We start from the raw sequence: 24,613 nt of genomic DNA, 5'->3' as shown, positions 1-24,613 counted from the left end.
TATGGTAGGATACACATTTTATAGAATGCAGACATTTTGGGGATTGCATAGGACTCATGGGATGTTCATGAGAAGATTTGAAAGCAGGGAAAAGGACAGATCTAGGTGACTTGGAAAGGAAAAATTGTGGGAAAATAGAGAGGGGATAGAAGGGAGCGATTTCTTGTTAATAGGGCTGCTCTGTACGCTTCTCTGGCAACACCCTGCTCATGATCAGCACAGTCTGTCTTCTTTTCTTAATAGATTCCAATTTTTTCTATTTTTCTGGGTGAAAGATTCTCATTTCTGTGTGCATGTGTGAACTGAAGTATCAGCAACTGGAGTGGCACCTTCAGTCACTGGGGCTCACGGGTTTGGGGTGCCAGCATTTGGAGTGAGTGAGGGTCCAACACCCTGCTGATTTCAAAAGGCATCTTAATACCTCCTGAAGACAAATTTCACCTTTGATTTCACTGTGTTGCCACAACATATTATTTGGATCTACCCACCTACAAAGAGAGGAAAGGGAGTTGCACACTTCCATTTGCATTTTGTTACATAAGAGGCTTCAATTACTTGATTATTTTAAGGAAAAATGAGGATTTAAATCTCGAAAGCAACTTTCACTTCACAATCTTTCCCCTTATGAATCTTACAAGCCTGCAATCAGATATTATCATATGTTCAAGTTGTCGCCTCTGAGAACGATACAATACATAGTCACATAGAGTTTTCAAAATTTGACCCTCTATGTGAAAAAAGTAGAGCTAACTAATATTATGAAATATTCAAATCCAGTATGAAATACTTAAAACCCTCTCTCTTTGCCATATCAAAACAGAGACCAATTAACACACCTATAAGGAGAATCTATCCATTTGTTTTTTCACTGTTGTGAACAAAAATAACCAAAATATGATATTTTATTTCCATAAAATAATTTTGATTTTCTATATGGATGAGGGGGAAGTCATACATGTGATCCAACCTAAGTAGTTTTTTATTATTATTGTTATTTTTAGTTTGGCAGTTGAACCTAAAAATCAATTACTTGTACACTCTCGGATGACAGTTGAAAAAGCAGCTTCTAATCTTGTGTCAGTAAAGGCTGTTGCCATGAGCAGCAAGATACTCTGACTGACACATAACTAGTGGCTTTCAGAATAATTTGACAGCTATTTTTCTTTACATTTTTTTCTAAGTTTTTTTTTTGTTTTTCAAACAGGGAACTCTCTTATTATCATTTACACACAGCAATTCCTCTCTCCAGCACATTAGCTGAAAATCTACTTGTTTAATTAAGCTTTAGGCTGTAAGCCTTCTGTTCTTTCACTTTAATAGACTGAGAAATGGAAGCACAGTCTCTGCAGGTTTTACCTTACATATCATCATGTCGTTGACTTCTTAACCAGATCACAAAAAACAAGGCATTTTAGCAAGGCCTGGCCAACTTGAGTCAAGGGGGAGAAGCCACAGCCAGCCTGCTCCTAGACAAACACAGACAACAACATTATCTTCCTAATAAGTGAAAGAAAGCAAGCAAGCCACAGTGCTTTTATGGAACAGCAACAATTATGCAAACAGGTAGCAAAAACCAGTCATGACCCCAAGAGGATGTTGGCAAGACACATAAGTGTAGTGCCAGATGCACCTGCCTAAGGTTATCCAGCAGATCAGGTAGCCCAAATCAGAACCAACGTGCTGTTTACTGGGCCCACACCACTCTTCCTGGAGAACAGTCCATGTGACTATTTACCTTGGACTATTCTAGTAGAAGATAAGTAGATTTTTTTTTTTCTACTTCTAATTAATAAAGAGAAGAAGAAATGAAGTAACTTTTTCTAAATTACTGAAATATGCAGAAAATATGTAATTTTCTCTGAATATGTGGGGTTTACAGCATAGTTACCCTCACTGAATGGCACTGTGCAAACACATGGGAAGGGACACTGCTGCAGGATGCAGTTTGATGCCAGGTACTGAACACAGTGTACAACAAGAGAGAAACATGGTGATTTTGAAGTGACCAAGCAAGGTTATGTTTTGTTTATTGTGTCTTGCATACTTTTCAGCCTTTCTGTGTTACTTAGTTTGATGACAGAGCTGCAGTGAAGTTTTGGGATTACCCTGGTTAATGATATGTAAAAGATTAAATAAAAGTGACAACAATTACCATTATTACATGGCCTTTGAGTATCAACAAGACCCTAACAGATCTCAGACAACTCTGAGCCCCAGGGCCACCAGACAGAATCAATGCCAGAGCTCTTCTCTGCTCTCCCTTCTTATACACCAATACCTCCACTTCAAGATTTCACTGTGCCAGACCCACACAAAGCAAGCTTCAGCTATCACAACCAAAAGAGAGCAAATGAGCCAGAAATGTACCAGTACAGTAGGAAAGGCAGAGGATAAGACAGGACTGTAGTACAACCTCTCTTCATTAGCACTGCCCAGCAGCATCGTGATGCTGATGCAGTTGCATTGCTCTCCCCATAGGCCCTTCTTCTACTCATGGTCCAGGGAGTAGTGGTATATGACTGGAAACAAGAGCAGGTAAAACTGGTTTTTTGTTTGAGGCTCAAACCTCGGGAGCTTGACTGACATTTGAACTAGTTTTCTTTACAAAAAGCAGGGGTTCAGAAGAAAACCCCATAATACTGTGCAGCTTGGAGATAAAATACTCAGTCTTGAAAGAAATAAGGCAAAGTGAAAGAAAATTTACTCCATCCCTGAATGATCTGTATTCTGTCCTCTTTTTGGCAGTTTTCTCTCCGTAATTCAAGCTCTTTGCAACCTTTTACCAATGTAGATATAAACCAAGCACAATTATTATGAGTATATTTTCATTCAGTACACTGCACATTATAAGTGTTCTTCTATCACCCTCAATAAAACTCATTTTGAGTGAGTAGACATGTTAAGAATTTTCATTTAAATTTAGGCTATAACAAAACAAAATTATATTCAACAAATCATAACGGACAAGATAGTCAAACACAGATAAGACAGCCCTTAGCAGACCAGTCAACATTGATTAGTAGGTTTGCCAAATATATTTGCAGGAGATGGCAAAACAGAGAGCAAAAGTAAGTGGTCTTAGTTGAAGCACTTTATACTTTTCCATAATCTTAAAAAGAGGCAATGTAGGAGCAATATGTTAGTATGCCATACATGCTTGCATCTGAGCACACAGAGTACAAATCTGCTGGGTTGTAGATGCACTGTTGGAGACCAGGGCTCTGATATCCCTTAAAAACACAACCCTGTGCAAGAGATTACAAAAATGTAAAGTACCACTTCTGCAACACCACGGAGCAGGGAATCTTGATCCGTATCGGTAAGGAAAAGTGACCCAAGAGCACCTGTGAGGCCAACAGCCAAAGGCTGCTGCAAGAGCCTGCTGCAAAGCAATTACCTCCCTCCCTTACTGTAAGGGAAGAGATGAAGCCCTGGGAAGCAGCAGGATACTCATTCACAATCAGCTCCTCAGTTCCTCTCTGCCCTCGTTTCTTACATTCTTATTCAGTGCTTGGCCAAATGAGCTTTTGGGTACTCAACTTGCAGGATATGGAAATTGACCATCTCTGCTCTAATCTTTTATCTAGGCAATTTTGAGAAATCTGAATTTGCGCTGATAGGGAATAGTAAATAAATATTTGATGGTAATTACAAGAAAATCTATTTCTCTCCCTTCAAAATATTCCTCAGTATTCTTAGGCTAATAAAAAAAAGCACCAAGCAAGGCAATCAAAGGAAACAGAACAGCTTCTGTGCAAAGAATACACAACTAACCTGGAAAAGGGGATGGGGGAATGGAGGGAAACAAGAAGAGGTTTGGAGAAAGCAAAGACAAATAAGGAAAAAAAGTTTGTTTGTAATCTCTCCCAGTGAAGACACTAAGGGACACTGGGGAAACCCACAGGTGCTAGAATCAAAAAGAAATAAGTGTAGGTGGTTCTACAGCTATGCATAACACAGTCATGAAACTCCACATCACCTTATACTTGCACCTCAAATGGCAGGATCACGAGTTGTCCCCACAGTTTTCTGCTATGAAAGCCTGCTCATGGGGTATTTATGAAACCTGCAGAGGCCCAATCAGCTTGTAGTTGAGGCTGAGAAGTTGGTTTTCACATTACTGACACTGTTGGACAAGTGACTAGCATAAAAGCAACGCTCTATGTAGGCAAGTAAAGATTGAGACAATCTCACCTCCCTTCCATACAGAACAGACGTGGTGATTAAAGAACTCCTTTCCCATGGAGACAGCTCATTTTAGACCTTAAGTGGAAAACACACACACACTCCACTGCCCACTGTATGTGTAATGATGCTTCTGCCTGTAAGCAGACCAGCACAAACGCTGTGGAATGTCTGGCCATATTACACTCCAACAGTCTTTACAGTTTGGCCAGAGGATAGACATCTCCTTAAACATTCCTGTTGCTGAAGTTTTTCCTCTAATAATGTCTGTTTGTAGACAAATGTGCTTTTTTTGTTCTTTCCTTCTAGACACACAGACTACATTTTCAGATTCCATCTTCTCTCCTTGTTTTTAATCTCGTTCATTACCCTGTGCATTGTTTTTGTACTCTAAACAGCATTCTCAGTCCTTCAGAACAGAGTAGCATCTGTGAAACCAAGTCATATTTTGTTTACTTCATCTCAGGGGTAATTAAGGAAATCTGAGGAACACCTCACCTCTCTGCAGCTTCTCTCTCCTCCCTTCATCACACACAATACATTGGTCTTTGTTATTTATGGCCCTCTGGACAGTCTTCAATCCCTCCGATATCAGCCCAAATTTATCTAAATTAATTTTTGTAGTAGCATTTGGGATAACACCACAACAAATGCTTCAGTCACATCTACATGTGCATCAGCACAGTTGACCGCATTGCCAAATAGGTAAACCAGAGAGGATTAGGATTATTTTGGATACCTAATGTAACTTTCCTTTAAAACAAAAAAAGAAAATTATACATACACACATATGACGGACCGTACTCATCATACTGTTCCAGTTCTATTATACTCAGGATTATTTTGGGGGGAGGTTGGGTCCTTTCTATCCTTTTTATTAATTTGTGGCAGCCCTTCAGAGAATGGGGTGGATTAGAATGCAGGTTCATAAGGAGAAAGACAGGTACTAATACATTTCAGTATATCAGTAGTCCTTTTTTCATATATTAGTAGTGCCTTTATTCAATGGGTACTACTAATGTATTCTTAAATGTTTGGCACCCCCCTGTGAAATTCGAGGGGATACCTGGGCAAAGCCTAGACTGATAAGTTTGACATTGATTTAAATGTAGTAGAAATTGGTATGAAAAAGTCAACAAGATAAAAAATACAGTCATATTATTGATATTTTTCTATAGCTATTGAGGACACTAAAATATTTGACTTAGCCTCATATGGCAACACAGAAAAATACACATCTTTGCAACTCATAAGCCAGGAACTACTGCAGCAGTAGAGCATAGAAAAAAATTTAATGGTAAACATTTAATGACACCATGCCAGGATTCATGCAGTACTGAAACTGGGAGACTCGTTAATAATAATGACAATGGGTCTGTTACACAGATGAATTTGATCTCAGAATAAGATGATTCATTTGAGTGGTAGGAATTGTTAAACAAACCAAATGCATGACAAAATATGTTGGATATAAAGCTGTACTTGTAAGATAGGGGAAGAAGGTGAAATCCTAAAATACAGTGTCAGAGTGAATGACTAAGGACCCTAAGACAGAAAGGGAACAAAAATTCCCCATAGTTACGGCGGAGGGAAAAACTGACTGCTAGGTCTTCAAGCAGGAGATATGAGGCAGGATTGAGAAAGTGGCCAGAGAATTACCTGAAGTGCTTTGTGTAGTCCAGGTGTCCTTAAGAAGAAGGGAGATACAAGAGGTACCATATCAGAAGGATTTTAGAAAAAAACCCAACGCAAATAAACTAAGGTCTAGGAAAAGCAGAAAGTAAGAAACAGTCTCTCCTGTCTGCATGAATTGATCCCTGATAGTTGAAAACCTCAGTGGAGAAACAAAGGTCTAGAAACTGAAAGTGGAAAATTCCAGCTTAGAACACAATTTAAATTTTGATCATTTATTATTTTGATAACTAATCCAAGGCTCATGGGATGTGCTTCTGAAGTTGTACCTTAGCTCAAAACAGAAAGCACAACCATGATAAAGGGCCTCCATAATAAGACATTAAACTCTTGGCCTCACAAAAGAATTGTAGAATTTTTTGGGACCCACTTTCAATAGAAATCAGGTTTCATAAAAAAACTACTCCATCACTAATAAGCTTCAAACTAAAACAATGCACTGGTTTCATTTATTTTAATTTATTTCATTTCAGTCCAACCCACCCCTGCTGGCAGCTTTGCACAACAGAACTGTCACCATAGCAATCTATCACATCATTTGAAACTGAAAGGTCTCTGCTAAGTTGGCACTCTAGTGAAAGCTACAGTGAGGGCACTGAAGACTCTCCAAGTCTGATGCTGGAAGGAATCTGCTATGGAAGAGAAAGTCCCATATATCACTCCTGAAGCCAACTCATCAAGATAAATAGTCAAAAAATAACACAGATGATATCACTTTTTATTGTGCTCAGTTGCAGCTGAAGCAACTCAACCCTAAAAAGCTTAGTCGGTATCTCATCAAGGATGAGAAAGTGACATCTCTGAAGGCTTCTGAGTCAGTCCACACTATGATAAAAAACAGAAAATAAAACTTGTTTTGAAGCTTCCCAAAAGCTTACTTTTTCCTTTTCCCTCAAGTGAAAACAATTAAATACATCAGTTTCATATTCCAAACCCATCTCATGCTGGGCCCTCACTGCAGTTTCAAAGCCCCAGTTCCCCTGCCTATCTTGGCTTGTCCTGCTGTTACCATGCACAGGCAGAGATCCTCAAATATGTGCTACCATAGGTACCAAAGAAGACAACTGATAAAAGATGACTCTCTCTCTTAAAGAGGGGAAAATAATTTCAAAAAAATTCTACTGCCCTTCTAGATTCACTTCAGTGACTGATTTTGATGTTTCGAGGAAAATATATGCTTAATTTGCCTCTTATAAATTGTATTCATGTGTGAAGCATATTAGCTGTGGATAACCAAGCTAAAATAATCCCACATAAAGGATTCCCGCTGAAAGTGTACATGTTGGGGGGAGAGTTACACAGGCATTTTGAACATGATTCCCACAAAAAGATCAGAACTGGAAGAAAGGGAAGACTAGGATTTTTCAAAAGAAAACCACTTGGCATTTGCTTTTGTTACAAGCTATCCCAAACTTCTTTAGTGGATCAGCTTCCCCACTGAGGAGGGAATATTCAAACAATCTGCAAAAGCATGACAACTACCGAAAAGATTGATCAGTGTTATCTTGACTATATTTCAATACCAAATGTTCACTTTGAGTGTTTTATTTTCACCTCTGTTACATTACATATTAATGTCTGATATCAAAAAACACAATGAGCAAACTATGCCACGTTGCCAATTTTTATTTTTCATTCCCATTTGTGAACATAGTTTTTGACATTTTATCTTCTTAACCTAAGTGAAAACAAATTCCTTAAGGGGGGAAATGCAAATTCAATTGTAACTTTTGTCAAATTAAGGAAAAAACAAGAATATGCATTTCTTAAACATTCTCATACAAATGTGATCCATCAGGGCGATTTCCTGGCTCAGTTAAAGGCTCCAAACAACATCTGAATACTGATTATATGCTGAGGCCAGAAAGAGCAAATGGGTTTAGCTGCTTTACTAGTATCAATCAAGCCTTGTTAGGAGAAAAGGTGAAGTCTTGAAAATTCTTCAGTTAAAGATGGGAAGTCAGACTCACAGAAAACTTGGACTCAGAGCATGCTCCTTTTATACTGGGTATACCTTAGAACACGTCGCTGCCTTATTTAATTTTTTTAAGCATTTCAAGAAGCTGGGGTCTAATTCCTGCACAGCTCCCTTTGGTAATTTTGAAAATGTCAAGCCGATTTTAAGGTTCTGAAGCAGAAAGGGCATGTGGTAAGTAATATTATAGAACAAGGTCTATTACATGAGACTGTTCACAGTCATGCAATAAATCCCACAACGACAACAAATGGGAAACCAAACTTGTGTTCAGCTAGCTTAACACTCTCTCTTACAGAGGATGTTGATAGAGCTTCTTCATATTTGCATTTCCAAGCATTTTAAAAACAAAATTCCAGGTTCCAAAGAGCCTTTCACTCTAATGGAAGCTTTCAAGGATCAAGAAAGAAACATGGGGGCATTTGCTTTAAAACAGGTAAAGTGGGCTCAGCAAGAGCTTTCAAAAAACACTGCTTAGAAATCAACAAAAGGAATATATAGTATTTCCCTGTGCAGCTCAAAACCATTCAACTGTCTTCACATTCAGCTTAGGGAGACTCTGTCCAACTGCTGCTACTTTGACTTTGGACATTCCAATCTAACCAGTGCAGCCACAGACCTCCCCTGCTACAGCAAAAGCAAGGTGCCTGTGAGGCACGGTGTGTCGTAACTGAGAGCAAACCAGTGCTGCCTTCCTTAGAGGATCAGAGATGTTAGTGAATAACTCTTTTTTTTTTTGTTGTTATTTCCTGCTTTATTTCGCGCATTTCTTAGAAGAAAAGGGCCATGCTCCCTAGCAAATGGCTATCCCAGAAAGATAGCTGCAGCATCTCAGCAGCAAAAGCCTGCAGCTCAACACCAGGCAGCAGTTGCCGCAACAGCCTTAGAAGTGTGATTACAAATGCACTCTACCAGTGCAGCAACCAAGGCTGGCTGTGAAAGTATCCCTTTCAAGCTTGTGTATACTGGGGAATTGGTTGGGGTTGTCCTGTGGGGGGACAGGAGTTGGACTTGATAATCTCTGTGGGTTTCTTCCAACTCAGGATATTCTGTGATTCTATACTAACACTAAAAGGGCACAACACAGAGCAGCACTTCACAGAGAAGGACTATGTTGCCTGAGCTCAGCATGGGTCTGGTACAGTCTACTCCGGTCCTGTCAGCCAACTCTGACAGGAATCAGTTAGCCCCAGAGCCAGGACTCACGGATACAGTACCACAGGTCTGTTTAAGGCTGCAATTTAACCTTCTTAGCCTGTCTAAAAGAAATCACACAGTGCTGGGTGTCAACTACAGGTACATTTTAAAAAGAACCCTTGTTATGTTCTCATAGAAAGTATCCATCCCTCATGTTGAAGAGAACTAAATGAACATTTCAGCTTCCTTTGGTTCTGTAAGGGAAAAGACAAACAATCTGAGAGTTAGTTTGGGCTTTAAGAAAGTGACTAAAAAGAAGAAAGTATCATTTTCATATTGTAGTTGAGGGCCAGTATTTCAACTACAGATCAAATTCCTAAGGTGTGCTTGGCTTTCACCAAAGGGCACATATAAACAATAATGTATGGGAGGTCTAACTGTACACAGCTAGGAAATTAAAACAGTCCCTTGAATGGCACTACTAAAACATGCATAGATATATCCATAAAACATGTGAACAGTCAGCAGAATTCAGAAATCCTTTCAGAGGAACAAAATGCAATTGAGTTTTTTCCAAAGAGGGATCCTGTACAGTGAAGAGTTAGGATTTATCTGTGTAGAGCTTATTTCACTGCAGAAATACTAACATCATTTACTCCCCTGATGGCTATCTTGCTCTCTTTTCTGATACAGATTGAAGAGGACCACTTTCCCACCTTACTTCCACCTGCTTTTGGTCTGTCTGAACCTCTGCTGTCATCTCTATGCAACAAACTGGATTACAGTTTTCCTACTTCTCTCAAGGATATGATACTTAAAATTTTTTATTTGCTTGAGTGCAGCAGGGGTTTGTTCCACTCTAGTAGCTGACCCAGGCAAACCCATTTAGAAAACAGGTACTGACGCTACGGAGTGTTTTTACTGAGAAAGAAAAAGTTGTGTCTCTTGGTGCATCAGGGAAGCAAGTTTGGGCTGTGGTCCAGTAAGTACTTTGTAAGCTCTGCTCAAGCTTTCCAGTAGGACAGCAGGCCCAAGGTAAGAGCACTACTACATTTAAAACTGATCAAATCATGATCAAATCATCTTTGCAGTAAAAACAAGTGCTCCTAATGTATCAGAGTTGAGCTCACTGACATACTACAGTACCCTAGAGGAAGAACTCTGTGATGGAGTTAGCATCTCATTTAAAAGAAATGAGAAATATTTCAAGTAAGTTTTACATGCACAAGGTCCCCATGCTCTTCTCCACTCATCAGGAGAGGGTTATTTCTATTCCTCTCTTCAACACCAACCAAACTACATGAGACAGGTTTTGCGAGCAACTCTTACTATGCTTAACAACATGAATTTTTAGGACCATAAGCAACTGAAGGTGATGAGGGGAAATATATGCATTTTCTGAGTCCTCCAGCTCCATAGGAGAGCGTGATTTACTAGTGTCTTAGTGTAACACAGCTGTCTGGTGAAATGCTTTCACAGACAAATTATGTGGGAAGCTGTATAGTACAAGTAATGCATTTTCTGAAAAAGTTTGAAGCCCACTGGTAGCCTCCATACCTCTGGTATTTAAAGCAATCATGAAAAAGGACAGCAGTCTTCAAGTGCACACGTCCTTCCTTTTCTGTTTTAAGGTCATAGTTTTGATTTTTCAAGTCTTGCTTTACACAGGCTCTTTTCTGCGTCAGACCCATAACAATCACCAATTTCTCTATCCCAAGCAATTAGCATCACTACTGTCAGTGGGACACTGCTGTCCAGAGTATAGTGGAGCCAATTATCTTCAGCTATAAAATGGATTTGCACAAACATGCCATTGTACATCCTTTGTCACCTGCCCCACACTAGATTCAGTTGTTTTCAAAGACATCTCAGTCCTTTTTGCTGTGCTATCAAGCCCAACATGGACACATTTGATTTTGTTCAACTCTTAGTTCTTGCATGCTCAGAAAGCTTAGTTTCACACCTTCTCATTCATTGATATTGCTTAAAGTGATGTATCACAAGAGCAGCAGCTTTATACTGAAAAGGCTTATTCTAATTAGGTAGCAGCATCTTTTATAAATTAAAAAATCTCCACACATTCTAATTTAAATCATTAGCATGGCCTGTGGTTAGACGATATTATGTTGCTAATGGATCCACTGTGGAATATGACACCAGTTTTGCTGTCCACTGGGATTTACAGGCATATAATACACATGCTTATTTCAACCCTAAAAGGCTGTACTAATGGATTCAGCACTTTTGTGTTAAGTAATCGACATTTTCCCCCCTTGACAGTGAATGCACATGTAATGCAATCCATCTTTTCCTGGAATAATTGGTCTTCCTTTCCTCAATCAGAAGTACGATGAAATTCCAGACTAGATGTGTGTTAGAGACAAGTTAGATTTGCCTGTAGGCTGTCACTAGTTTTCTTTGGTTTTCTATCTTTTAAGAATTACAGGTATTTTCAAAATGGTTGTGCTATTTACTACTCATCTCTCCCCTTCCTATTGTTTGACTTCAGTCTTGTGTTTATCAGGACTAAAATGAAAACTAACCCACTAAGATTTTTGCAAAGATGCTGTTGCTTCTGTAACCCAGCAGTGACCTAGGAAAGGCAATTCCAGTGACACTACCAAAATCTGAAATTGGCTGTTTTTGTTAATGGGACATATGCAATTACTTAGTGAAAGGCAGTACTCATAAGTAATTTTGCTATGCAATCTTCCATCTAACATAAAGCTTGTCACCAATCAACTCCTACCATCTCACAAGGGAAAGGCAAAAGCAGGTAGCCTTCCAGATACTGCATTCAGTATTAGGTGGCCTAGCAAAGAGAACACATCGTGATAGCAGTGATTAGAATTCAAATGCACAACTAATCAGCTGAGAAATTATCAACACAGCCATGAGAGATCTTATACTTTCTGACAGGTTATATTTATTGTATTGCAATTATACAATGCTGTGGTTCCTGGCATGGCTCCAAGGTGGTTTTGACTTCATTGCATAGGATCATGATGCATTCCCTTCTGTCATGCTACTTTAGTGAAAGAACCCCGAAGGGTGTGTCCAAATCTGAAATAGATCCCGAGATTCACAGGTCTATTCCTAGCAGTCAGCTATAACAAATGAAATCACTAACCAAACCTCCAACAGGTAAAAGCCAGAGAAAGCAATGGATTCTAGAGAAGAAAAGCTCTCTCTTGCTGTTCACTTTTTCCTTTGTAATCTTTATGGGTGGATCATGGTTCTGTTTTAATCACAGATACATATCCCAAAGCTATGATCTACCCAGACAGTTACGCACTGTGCTTGCAGTGAAACCTCCCCACACAGAAGTTTGTCTGTTTGGCTGAGTAAGTTCTTTACAAACACAAATTTCAACCACCTGCACTGGAAACAGGCTAGAACTGTTTTAGACCCTAGGGACTGAGTATCAAAAACCTGAGTCAAATGCTCATCTTCCTCTTTCTTTCCCTATTCTTCATGGTTTCAGGTCAACCCCATTGCTTCCTTAGAGAACTTGATGATCAGCGTGCACCCTTTCAGAGACATCCTAAAATTCAGAGGAAAAGAAGTGAAATTCTGACCCTTAATTGTTTTATCCTGTTTTATCCCCTGAAGCTGACTTCCACTCTGTTTCTGAGCCAAAGCACAAACAGAGCTAAATTCAGAAGGAATTTAAGGCAACACAGCAAAGTATAATCCTGCAAACATATGGAATAGTACATATTTCACAAAGATCTGGAAATAGAAAACAAACAAAAAAATAAACCAAGTCTCTCCAATTTATATGCATGCCACATGTAGAGAATTAAAGCAAAGAAAAAGTCTAGAGAAGCACTTCCCCAGGCTGCACTGATATTCCATTAACCCCTCTCTTTCCCCCTGCCCCAGGAAAAAAGCTCTATCAAATGCCTCCTTGTGCAATGGAAACTTTATTAAAAGTGCTCCATGTCACAGTAAGCAATATATTGCTGAGTGTTTGGGGTTTGCATATTCCTAGTCTGCCACTGCAGCATGTATGCCTACCAGGCAGCTAGTGTCTGAAAGTCACCAAGTGACTATTAAATTTCACAAAGGAGGTATGACAGTAATGCTATACTACTATTAATTAGATTTCAACCAAGATAATGATTACCAGGGATTTGTCAGATTTGTAAAATTGTAACTAGTATAATTTCAGTGTTATCTAGGGAACAGAGATAGACATCTCACATTACATTTAAGTTAACTAAACATAATTTATAAAAAGGTAAATCCTCAGTACAAAATGAAATAATTTCAATCAAAACCACACAATCTGATCAAATACATGGGGAAACTTCTCCTTCTAGGTTGCATTTAATGAGAGGTTTCTAATTTGCATAACTTTTTACTAGGGAATGACGTCTCCAATTTAAAGTTCTCACATATTATTTTTCTCTTTCAAGTACAAAGACACTGCCACCTGTTTTGGAAGCATCCAGCTGGCCAATCTGTGTGGATAGCATCATTATTAAATTGTCTTCTGCCTCTTGCTGGCACTGGACCTGACCCACTGCAGCGCATGCTACTTCCTCAAAAGCACTCAGCAACCACAGCACCCACTCTGGACAAACAAGTGTAAAATGGCATTACTTCACAGACTTAAGTTACAGACATTCATTATGCAGCCCAACAGCTGCAAACAATATTCCCAGTCCTCTGTGGATGAGGTACAAGCTGACAAGGTGACGTTATAAAAGTGCAACACCTACAATCCACAATCTTACAACAAACACTCTCTTATATCCAGAGTACTCCAGCAATTTACAAGAGCAACAACAGCAGAATACAAATGATTCTAAACTTCGACCTGAATTAAGATGCCTCTATGAAGCAGATCTGCTGACTTACTCTATATTTATGTGTGCTTTCCAGGACTTCAAGTGACTGGAAACTGCGATGCAAGACAAAAAAATTGCACCATTACCAATTTAATGTCTTGATTGCACACTTATTGCAATAGCATAGCTAATAGGAACCTGAGATTTCTATACTTTCTGCTTAGTTATTAGCATTGAAAACCCCTGTGTCTTACGCTTAGGTTTCTCCACAGTAATTCCCACACCATTAGCTATTTGCTATCTATAAATGCACCTATTATGATATGTGTGAATTTAGAAGCAATATGTATTAAAATTCCTAGTACAGTTCCTTCAATAGATACAAGAATCATGCAGATAGAATACTCTGTGTTTGAGGGCACGTGAGGAGGTGTCCCCGTCTTTTTAATATCATTATTATTTTCATTTTTAAACCAAAAGAAATAACCATCTCTAGAACGGTATAAAGCTTTAATCAAAACCATTCAAGAAACAAGGTACAAGATTATAATGCTAAAAACCATGTGCCAGCAATTGGAATAGCATATGGGGAAAAAAATGCAGACTACATCCATACCCAAGATGGAACAAAAAAAAAAAAATCTTTTGAGAGTGAGTTTTGTTGCATATTCATGCCCCAATAAATTGCTTTAATTAGCTAAAAGAATGAGGAGGCAATCAAGAATGAACATGTTATGCTGAGTATGCACACTTTAAGAATGTCACTAATGTTTTAAAAACTGCATTTTGGTAGAAATCCACACCTACCCAAACACCTTTTCTGCTTTGTGTATGATGTAGACAGTCACTGCTGACAGCAATGAGGGCCTGTGTATGAAAGACAAAACTACTTCACAACACAGCTGTCTGTTAAGATGCCCACAATAATTCTAACCCCTTACCTCCCTCTCCCCTCCTATGAATAATCATACTTAAAAAACCCAGAATAACGAAACACGATTTTCTCCTTCAGATGTATGTATGCTGCTGTGAAAACAGGTAAGGCACGTTTGAGAACACAAGTATCTAGTAAAGCCTAAGGCATGGGTTCTTTATCCCACAAAGTCCTACCACTAGAGACCACCTTGGACCACCTCAAAACTTCAGCACTCAAGTACTATATGTATGCCTAAAACGGGATATATTCACTTGCAGCTTCTCTTAAAATGGTTGCCAGGAGGAGAGTCAACACTATGAATGTAAAAAAATGAAGATAAAGATTTTGGAGATGCACAGGCATTAGATGCTTCTATCTTTAAGTGTCCAGCTGCTGTCAAAATTTAAGTGCTAAATTTTTTACAAACTCTGATTACTTTATAGATTTTAAGTTAAATTCCAGCCCTCACCCTTCCACATTGTTAGTTATGAACATCCACTTAAGGCAACAGCAACCTTGCTATTTGATCACTATGAATCTGCATTGCAGTTTAGAAAACAGTATCTGCTTCTCAAGCCAATAGAACACAGTGGTATTTTTCTTAACCCGCTCAGGTTATAGTTCTCAATTTTTCCTTCTACTTCATGGGCAAGCAATACTTACAATGGGAGCAGCAGTTCCAAGCTAGGACTAGACCATTCAGACCTTGGAGGGAACCGAGCAGAAGGGAGAAAGCTGACCCTTTTATTCAGGTTCTGTTACATGCCACTCCTAGGGATTTCCCTTCCTGCTTCTAATTATAGACTTTTCTAACAAGCCACATGTGTTTTTGAGCACTTGTTGATGAGTTCACATTAGATGGGGACATGGCTATTTTCCCTTGGTAATGTAGTGAATAGTGAAGTAACAAGCCAGCCCAAGAAACAATTTTCACCCAAACTTCCTCCTAATTACCATTCTCATTTAAAGACAATAAAAGGTGATTTCCCCTGGCAAATGAAGCAGTTTGTTGACATCCCTTTGAAGATCAGTTTAAATTAAATCCACCTATAATTCTAAATAGCCCATCTACACACACATCCACATAATTTACTTTAACATCAAGAGAATCAAGAAGCTCACACTTCTTGTAGCAGTTCAAAGTAGTGCTGTTGTTCCCCAGGACTAGTAGCAGTTAGCAGTTCTCCCTTTCTCTCAACACTTTTATGCTTCCTCCTAATACTTGTTCCTTTGCAGACATCATGCAGTCATGGCCCTAGTGGGGAAAAAAAAAAGAAAAAACAAGCATGTGGCTTGGGCATTTTACACCCCAAGCCATTCACAGGTTCCTACACGCTCCTGTTGAGGAATGATGATGAGCAAAAGAGATCAGAGTTAAGGTAATCAAAAAGTTCTGAGTGCAGAAAAGACCTGGCTTTTGCAAAACATACTATCACTGGCAGGATCACTGACAAGATGATCTGCAAATGTTTATCTGGTTGTCTTCTCTGCTGGACAGTTGGTTTCCATTAGACCTCTCAGTTATACCGATGCTACAAGAAGCTCTCAGACTGCATCAAGGTTACCTTCTATGATCTCATTTAACATTTGGGTTAACAATCTGGAAAAGATTTCTGGAAAGAGGGAAACAAAATCAACAAAAGCCATGAACTTTCTTCTGGTGTAATCAGAACCAAGAGAAAACTGCAAACAGCCTAAGAGAACAGCACTTGTAATTGCAAATAAAATTCTGCACAGAGATCAGCTGAGCTCATTCACCATAGCAAGGTCTAAATAATCAAGTAACCTGGCCATCTTTATCAACAGGCTGAGCCATGGTTCAGAATGTTTTACAACACAGCTGAAGCAGCCCAGGAGCACTGCCAGAGCCAAGCACTTGCAGCTCAGCGGAAGGCAGCAGTTCTGAAGTCATACGTGCCTGTCATAGGCACACAAACTTTGAAAACACTCTACTGACCCCCACTAACGGCTGCAAGAATATGAGCTTGGAAGTTTTTGTGAGCATTATGTACCTAACCACATCTATGACTATCAACAAACCCATCCCCAAGTCTCACAGAAATCAAAGAGAAGTAAATCAAGTCCAAAATAATTTGATTGTTTTGAGAGTTCCAGTTGTTAAAACCTCTTGGGTCACAGGTAATAGAACATTCCTATTATAAAAAGCATCAAATACCACATCCATCCTTCTCATATTCAGTTGCATTGAAGTTAACAGGTGTTCATCGGTCTCACCCACTTGTTCTGTGCATGCAAACTGAGTGTACATGTAAGTCACATCCGGGATGCCAGGCAATGGTAAGACAGAAGTTTCTGGTGCTACAAACCATTACGTCAACTGAGCAACTCATCTGTGGCTGAGATATTCCAAGCTACATTCTCCTTATACATATAAACATCCACAAAGAATCCTGAAAATCCAATCCTTTGTGTCCCAGATCTGCAGTTCTCTGTGGTAGTTACACAAGTTTGTTTGCAACACCTGACCTCTTTCACCAAGCCAAGTACTCTTGTGAATGACTTTATCTTCTCATTTCTCCTTAAGGAAGTATTAACAGGCATTAACACGTTACAGGCTATTGTTCTTTGAAAATTAAAATATGAATGCATTGTTTGTACAAGTAAGTAAACACTACATTCACACTAAGATGTAAATCCACTAACATCACTGGAAACACAGAAAAAGAAATTATGAACTCACATGGTTTGGGTCATCATCTTCTAAACACACTGTATTGTACAGCACAATACTCCTCTAAAAAAAGATGCTGTCTTCCCTGAAATCTGTTATAAGGAGCAAGTAACATTGCAGCTAAAATTATGACCTAAATAGGCATGGTTTATTTCAAGAATCAAAAAGTTACTGTCCCTAGAGTCTCAATATTATATCCAGAAATAATTCCAATATTTTACAATATAATTAAATTCACTGCTTGCTTAGGTTTTAAATGCTGGGCTGGGATGAAATGTGAACATGGGTAATGAAATGAGTATAGTTATTATTGAACCTGGAGGATTTCTTGTCCTAGCTAAATTTGCAGGACCCACAGTCAAATAAATGGCGACAAAAACAGGCACATTGAATGTTAAAAAGGATATGTACAATGTCCTTGAAAATGTCAGAAGAGCCACACATCTGGTTCTGAATGTTGTGTCACATTAATCAGTATTACCCTGGCGTAGAAGAGCCTAGCACATTCCCTAAGATCCCAAAACCTCTAGTGTCTTCAGTGACAACAGAGAGCAGCAGAAGGTCATGAACTACTATGGCTACTAGTACTTTACCAGGGAGAAAAAAATATCTGTAGTGGAAGCATCAAGTGGCATTCTATTTCCCACATGCACATCCCACAGAAAAGCCCACCAGAACCAAACAATGAGAACTCACAGAATCATAGTTTCGTAGAAAACCTATCTTTAGTTTGCAAGGTATTTTAGTGACTTTTGGCTAACACACCTTAGCAGGTAGGAGGATATGAGTCAGTCAGCCCTGCAACAGGCACTCAGTGATAAAACTAAGAATTTTAAATATAAATTTTTAAAATTATTTATTTTAAATAAAATTTCAAGTTGAAAAGCCAACAAATTGTCACAGCATAGTTTTAATCTGTACTATTATTGCAGCCTCTCACAGAAAGCACTATTTTCTCCCTTCAGACTTCAAAGTCAGCAGAAATTGCCAAGTTCCCCTCCTCCAGAGCAAAGCAAAATACTCAGGTCTTTGAATTTCTCTTGCACTGCCTGGAAGAAATCTGTTGCAGAAGGTAGACACACAAAGAACTGTACCAGGCAGTCAGCAGGAACTGAATCACCCTTCTCAAATGTGGTGTCTCAATTTCTCATCTTCCACAGAGTTTTGAGGGACTCCAGTATACAGAAGCTTTAGAAGACTTCAGCTCACAGCCAGCCACTCCTATGAAATCTCCAGTACAGATGACCTTACAACAAACCTGTTAAGTGTCCAACTGGAGATCCAAGTCAGCCTGGGACCACCTAACACAGTGAGGGAAACTCTTTCAGACTCTAGGAGGCTGAAACAACCTTATGGAGGTGTTCACTGTAAAGAGAACCAAGGGCCCTTCAGTCCTGCATTCGGCAGTTACTGGAGGAGCATTCCTTACAAGCTCGGGCTCTTACATCAAAATTAATCTTTGCAGTAGCATACTGCCCTTTCCAGAGGCATTCCTGGCTAACCTGTGTGACTTTGTTGACAGAGCATGAGATTTTTGGTTCCTAAATTAGATTAGAACCCAACTGACTGTTCCAAAAGACAGACAAATTTGTATTCAATTATCCCTTCACAGGGGAGGGACCATTTCATCTGAAATGCTGGTTTGGACCAGATAGCCAAAGAAATAAGGTTTGACCTCATGCAAGTCAACAGGATATGCAGGTTGACCAGCTGCTTACATTTTCACACCCTGGTATCAACGGGTAACATTTGTAAAGTCTCTTAGTTATCACAACACTCCTTCTTTGTTATGTTTGCACTCTTTTGCAGGTTCCACCAAGCTGAGAGCCTCAGGAACAGGATACAATCCAGAGGGACATGGTCAAGCTCAAGAAAGGGGCCCATGGAAAACTTATAAGGTTCAACAAGGCCAAGTGCAAGATGCTGCACCTGGTTTGAGACAATCCCCTTTATCAATACAGGCTGCAGGATGAAGGGATTGACAGCAGCCCTGATTTGAGGGTGTTGATGGGTGCAAAGCTGGACATGAGCCAGCAGTGTGTGCTTGCAGCCCAGAGAGCCAGTTGTATCCTGGGCTGCATCAAAAGCAGCATGGCCAGGAGGTCAAGGGAGGGTTTTCTGGCCCTCCACTCCACTCAGGTGAGACCCCACCTGGAGCACTGTTTACAGCTCTGGGGCACTCAGCATAAAAAGGACATGGGCGCTCACAGACTGAGTTCGGAGGAGGACCACAAAAGTGATCAGAGTGCCGGAACACCTCTCCTATGAGGAAGGGCCAAGAGAGTTGGGGTTGTTCAGCCTGGAGAAGAGAAGGCTCCAGGAAGATGTTATTGTCTTTCAGGGCTTAATGGGGGCTTATAAGAAAGATGGGGGCAAACTCCTTAGTGGGGCCTATTGGGAGAGGATGAGGGGTAATGGTTTTAAATTAAAAGAGACTAGATATAAGGAAGAAAGTTTTTACAGTGAGGGAGGTGAAACACTGGAACAGGTGTTCTCAGAGGTAATACATGTCCCATCCCTGGAAGCATTCCAGGTCAGGCTGGATGGAGCTCTGAGCCACCTGATGTAGTTGAAGATGTCCCTGCTCATTGCAGGGGGTTGGACTAGGTGACCTCTAAAGATACCTTCCAACCCAAACTGTTCTATGATTCCATGATACTCTACACCACACAGTGCATGGATTGCTGTTTAAGATGGACCTTTGTTCTGACTGGCTATGACTCTTGCTCAATTAATGGTCTCTTCTCCACTGTCCAGGTTCTCAAGCAAGCCAATAATGTGCCCTAAGATTTGTTAGAAATTAAGTTCACCAAAACTTGCAAAAAAAAAGCAAACTTGAGAACTTGCCAAGTCCTGTTCAGAAACCTGGAAGTTGTCAATAATTCCAGGGTGTTTTGAAGTGACATTTGATTTTGAGTAAAATCAGTAGGACATGGAGCTTTTGAGTCCAGAAATAATAAGAAGTAGGAGTAAATTTACGTTTCTCTCTTTCTCTCCTCACTTGTATCTCAAAGGACATTAATTATACTCTCCAAAGATTCACAAGCTTGGAGAGTTTGCTGGCAAGGCTTATTTTCTCAGCACCTACTGCTACAGATAAAAGCAAAGCATAAAGAGAAGTACAAACACAGGACACTGAATCTCAGATGCTTTAAACTTGGTAATGTATGAGCTAACCTTCTTATCCTGCCCAAAACACATACACTGAAAATGCTTAGAAATGGTACCATGCAGCTGTCACTATTTCATACACACAGAAATTCAACATTTGCCATGACATAACATACAGTTACCATGGATATTTCCCTATTATTAGCATACTGGGAAGAAAAAAGAAAAGAAAAAAAAAAACAATCCCAAAACCTCCATTATCCAACGCACAGTAACCTTGAGCAATTGTTGACTCTGCAGTGACAGTCACCATATTGGCTAACACAAAAATGAATTTTATTTTGCCCATATTATTGAAGATGAATAATCTATGCAGTGTTTATGACTAGGATTGCTTTGCTACATACCACACAAGGATTGTCACAGGGCAATCGATAATAAGCAGGGGAGAGTGGAAGTCAGTTTAAGTACAAGACTCTTTCTGACAACAGTAGTTCAGAATCAGTCTTCAGTCGAGATTAAATCATCTAATGGAAGAGGTACAAAAGAGGGCTATTGGTAAAAAGGAAATGGGAGCTTCAGGACTTCAGATGAGCATTGCTCCTAAAAAGAACCTAACATGTAGTGACCTCTTTAGTTTAACTTCAGGGGAGCATTCTGTGGAGCAAAAAGATATTGAATCCAAAATAATGATGGCCCAAAACCAATCATGTATTAGACCAACTGTGAATTAGCAAATTCTGGAGATGACAAGAAGTTCCAAAGAGACAACAGGGAAGTTGTAGAGCTCTCCAGCTGGACCAGCTGATAAAAGAAGGAGCAAATATTTCTTATGTCACAACCTGGCAAATTTGCAGCTGGACCTGCGTGAAATCACTTTCTACTATTGCAGGAACTACGCTCTGTGTCCTGGTCAAGCAAAGATGCTTCAAGGTACTGCAGCAGCCTTGAGCCAGAGAACTTCAAGCTACTTTACTATTCTATTGTTAAAAAAGAAAAGCAAACAACAACACCATCCCACCACCCCTGCCCCCAACACCAAGCCACAACAAACAAAAAAACCCCAGCAACTTGTCCAAATGTAATTTACCTCGAGTTCATGTAGTACAAGTGAGGTTCTAGTCAAGTGAATAGCCATTTCTCAAATGAACAAGCAATTTATCAAAAAGAAAGGGGGAAAAAAATGACTCTTTACTGCAGGGGTGAGGTAGGTTGGTGAAAGGTGTCAGGGAAAAAAAAAAGTCTAATGTAACTCATTTGGCTGGAGGTAGCTGCAATAGCCTGGCATTTCCAAAATTCTCACTTGGCTTTTTTACCAGAAGGATTCAAACTAGAGCTGTAGAGCACATTTTGTTCCACAGCTCCCCAGTCACAACTCTACCTAGAGGACAGCCAAATTTTCCAGAAAATCTTTAGTCTTTTGCATTTACAGTCAAACATATGCTGTCATACATGAGGAAGTGAGAATTAGGACATGTCAACATGTAACCCTGTCTCCTGTAGCAGTTTCCCTGAATGTCACTGCTCTGCATTAACCATGTTGTACTGCTGCCCTGCCATGCTGAGATACTTTGATCCAGCAAGGGTTTCTCCAAGAGACAAATACCTTCCGATGTCTAAACAAGGCTCAAAATCTATTTTTATTAACGTGGAAATTTTATATCAGAAGACAATACTAAAACAAATTCTAAATTTAGCCAAAAACAATTCTAGAAGTTCTCACTGGAAGAAGTTTGCACTGGAACAGATTGTCCAGAGAGGCTGTAGAGTCTCCCTCACTGGAGATATTCAAGAACTATCTGGGCACAATCCTGTGCAATATGCTCTAGGATGGCCCTGCTTGAGTAGGGAGACTGGACTAGATGACCCACTGGGGTCCCTTCCTACCTGACCAATTCTGTGATTCTGTGATTCTCAGTTGCACCTTTCTTCCATGCCACTGAACAAAAATAGGCAAAAAATATTATTGACTCGTTAGAATGTCTGATGCTTTGGAAACTGTGGACGCTGTGAACCAGTTGTTCTGGTAACTTGGGGAAGAAGGGGTAGGGGGAAGTGCTTGGCTTTTAATATGTCTTTCTTACACTGTTCTGTAAAAGGTACAGCCTGATTACCATAGCAGTCCATTTGTTTTGGCATAGCAATCTTCCAAGATTGTTTCCACTCTTGGTCAAATCAGACAATCTGAAATGAAATACTAGTTCTTTGGACAATGACTCCCACAGGTGGTGGAATCTGCCTTTGCAATATCAAAGCTGCTAATAGTTTCAGAACTAAAACTCCCTAGCAGCAAGTTTTGGACTATTTTAAAATACATACAGCGTATCCATTCACATAGTATCCTGCTGTAATTATTCCCAGCCTATCAGGTGAGATAAGATGATACTGAGTGAACTGTGGCACAGAAGAATATTGGCACCTGCCCCATCTCACAGAACTCAACAGAAGAGGAGCAAATCATTACTTGCTTCCAGGCTAGTTAGTGCTTTAGCACTGCAGCATCCTGCCTCCCCTTGACAGTTTTCAAAACAGTGTTACATTAAAAAATAAAAATGAGCTTTGAGGGCATCTATGTCTATGTTTCACACCTAGCAGCAGAAGCTAAACATAACATTAAATGCCGCATAATCACAGAATCATTAAGGTTAGAAGAGACCTTCAAGATCATCAAGTCCAACTGTCAACCAAACACCACCATAATCACACTTAACCATATCCTCAAGTGCCACATCCAGACATCTCTTGAACACTTCTAGAGACTGTGAATCCACCACCTCCCTGGGCAACTTATTCCAACACCTAACCAATCTTTTAGCTGATAATATGAATCCAAACAGTTGCCTTTGCAGTGCTTGCAATAACAGAAGGCAGGATTAACCAAGCAAAAACCCTGAGACATGGTAGGACCAGGACCCACATGGAACAGGACACCCTGTCTTCCCCAGTTTTCTCTATAGGTTCATCAGGGTCTCCAGGGTGTACAGACCACTACTCATGCACATCCTGCATATTCCACAAGCACAGTTTTTCCCACTAGACCCAGCCCATGTCTCAAACAATGTCGTAGTAGCAAATGTGCATTACTATTCCATTTTTACTCTTGCAAGACATACTACTAGGGTATCAGTACTAGTTGGTCACTATGAAGTGTTTCCATAAATTATTTAAAGAACAATTGTCCAAATTAATGAGCAAGGTAGTGTTTATTTGTGAATGCACATTTGCTTGCTAATTTTTAACAACTAGTCTCCCACAGAAGGATTCAAGGCCATTATTGTGAGTTAGAGTAGTCCTACAATATGTTTTATTTTTATGGTTTACCATATTCCTGACAAATACAATAAAATCAGATTTATCTTTTTTTAGTGTTTCATACTTCCAAGTAAATCCTGGGCAGATATCCAACCACATAAGAAACACCAGAATATATCAAGACACACAAACTACAACAAAATAGCTGTTTTGGACAGCAGCCCCTACCACTACGAGAGACAAAGAATCAATGCACCAAAACTGTGAACTTCTAATGAAAGTAGGGGCTTCAGCAAACTAATTAGGGAAGTGCATTAAAGGTTCTAATGGTCAGAGTCACTTGGAGTTAATGAAGATTTACTAGTACAAAATACATAATATTTTATTGTGTTACTCGACATCATCATGTAATCCCCAATAATAGACAAGGCTATACCCACACCCTCCAGGCAATACCATGTAGAATTGCCAGATGGTGTAGAATTACCAAAAGCTCTGGCACACCAATAAAGATGAAATACCTCAGAGAACGTGAGTGTTACACTCGTGAAGACAACAATGTTGGTATGCCTCAAATATTCCCTCATGTTTTGTTTATTAAGCATAACAACTTGTAAAAATAAACAGTGATGTAAATCCAGTTTTGCCATATGTCAGGAGATTTCATCATCATTAAATGATAGTATACCTCTAGGCATAAGAAGATGTGACAGAATGCTCCTCTCTTTATTCCTGAAATTGTGCTATTTCACATAGCATAATATGCACCTAATTATCAACTAAAATAAACCGCATACCTGGATTTCTGGAGTCAGTTCCTTGAGCAGAGGAGTCATCGCATTCCAGATTCACTCCCA

The sequence above is a fragment of the Corapipo altera genome, unplaced genomic scaffold (genome assembly GCF_003945725.1).
Source record: "Corapipo altera isolate COAL_440 unplaced genomic scaffold, ASM394572v1 22b, whole genome shotgun sequence".
In the NCBI taxonomy this organism is placed as follows: domain Eukaryota; kingdom Metazoa; phylum Chordata; class Aves; order Passeriformes; family Pipridae; genus Corapipo; species Corapipo altera.
The sequence above is the reverse complement of the archived record's forward strand: the minus strand, read 5'-3'. Positions refer to the sequence as shown.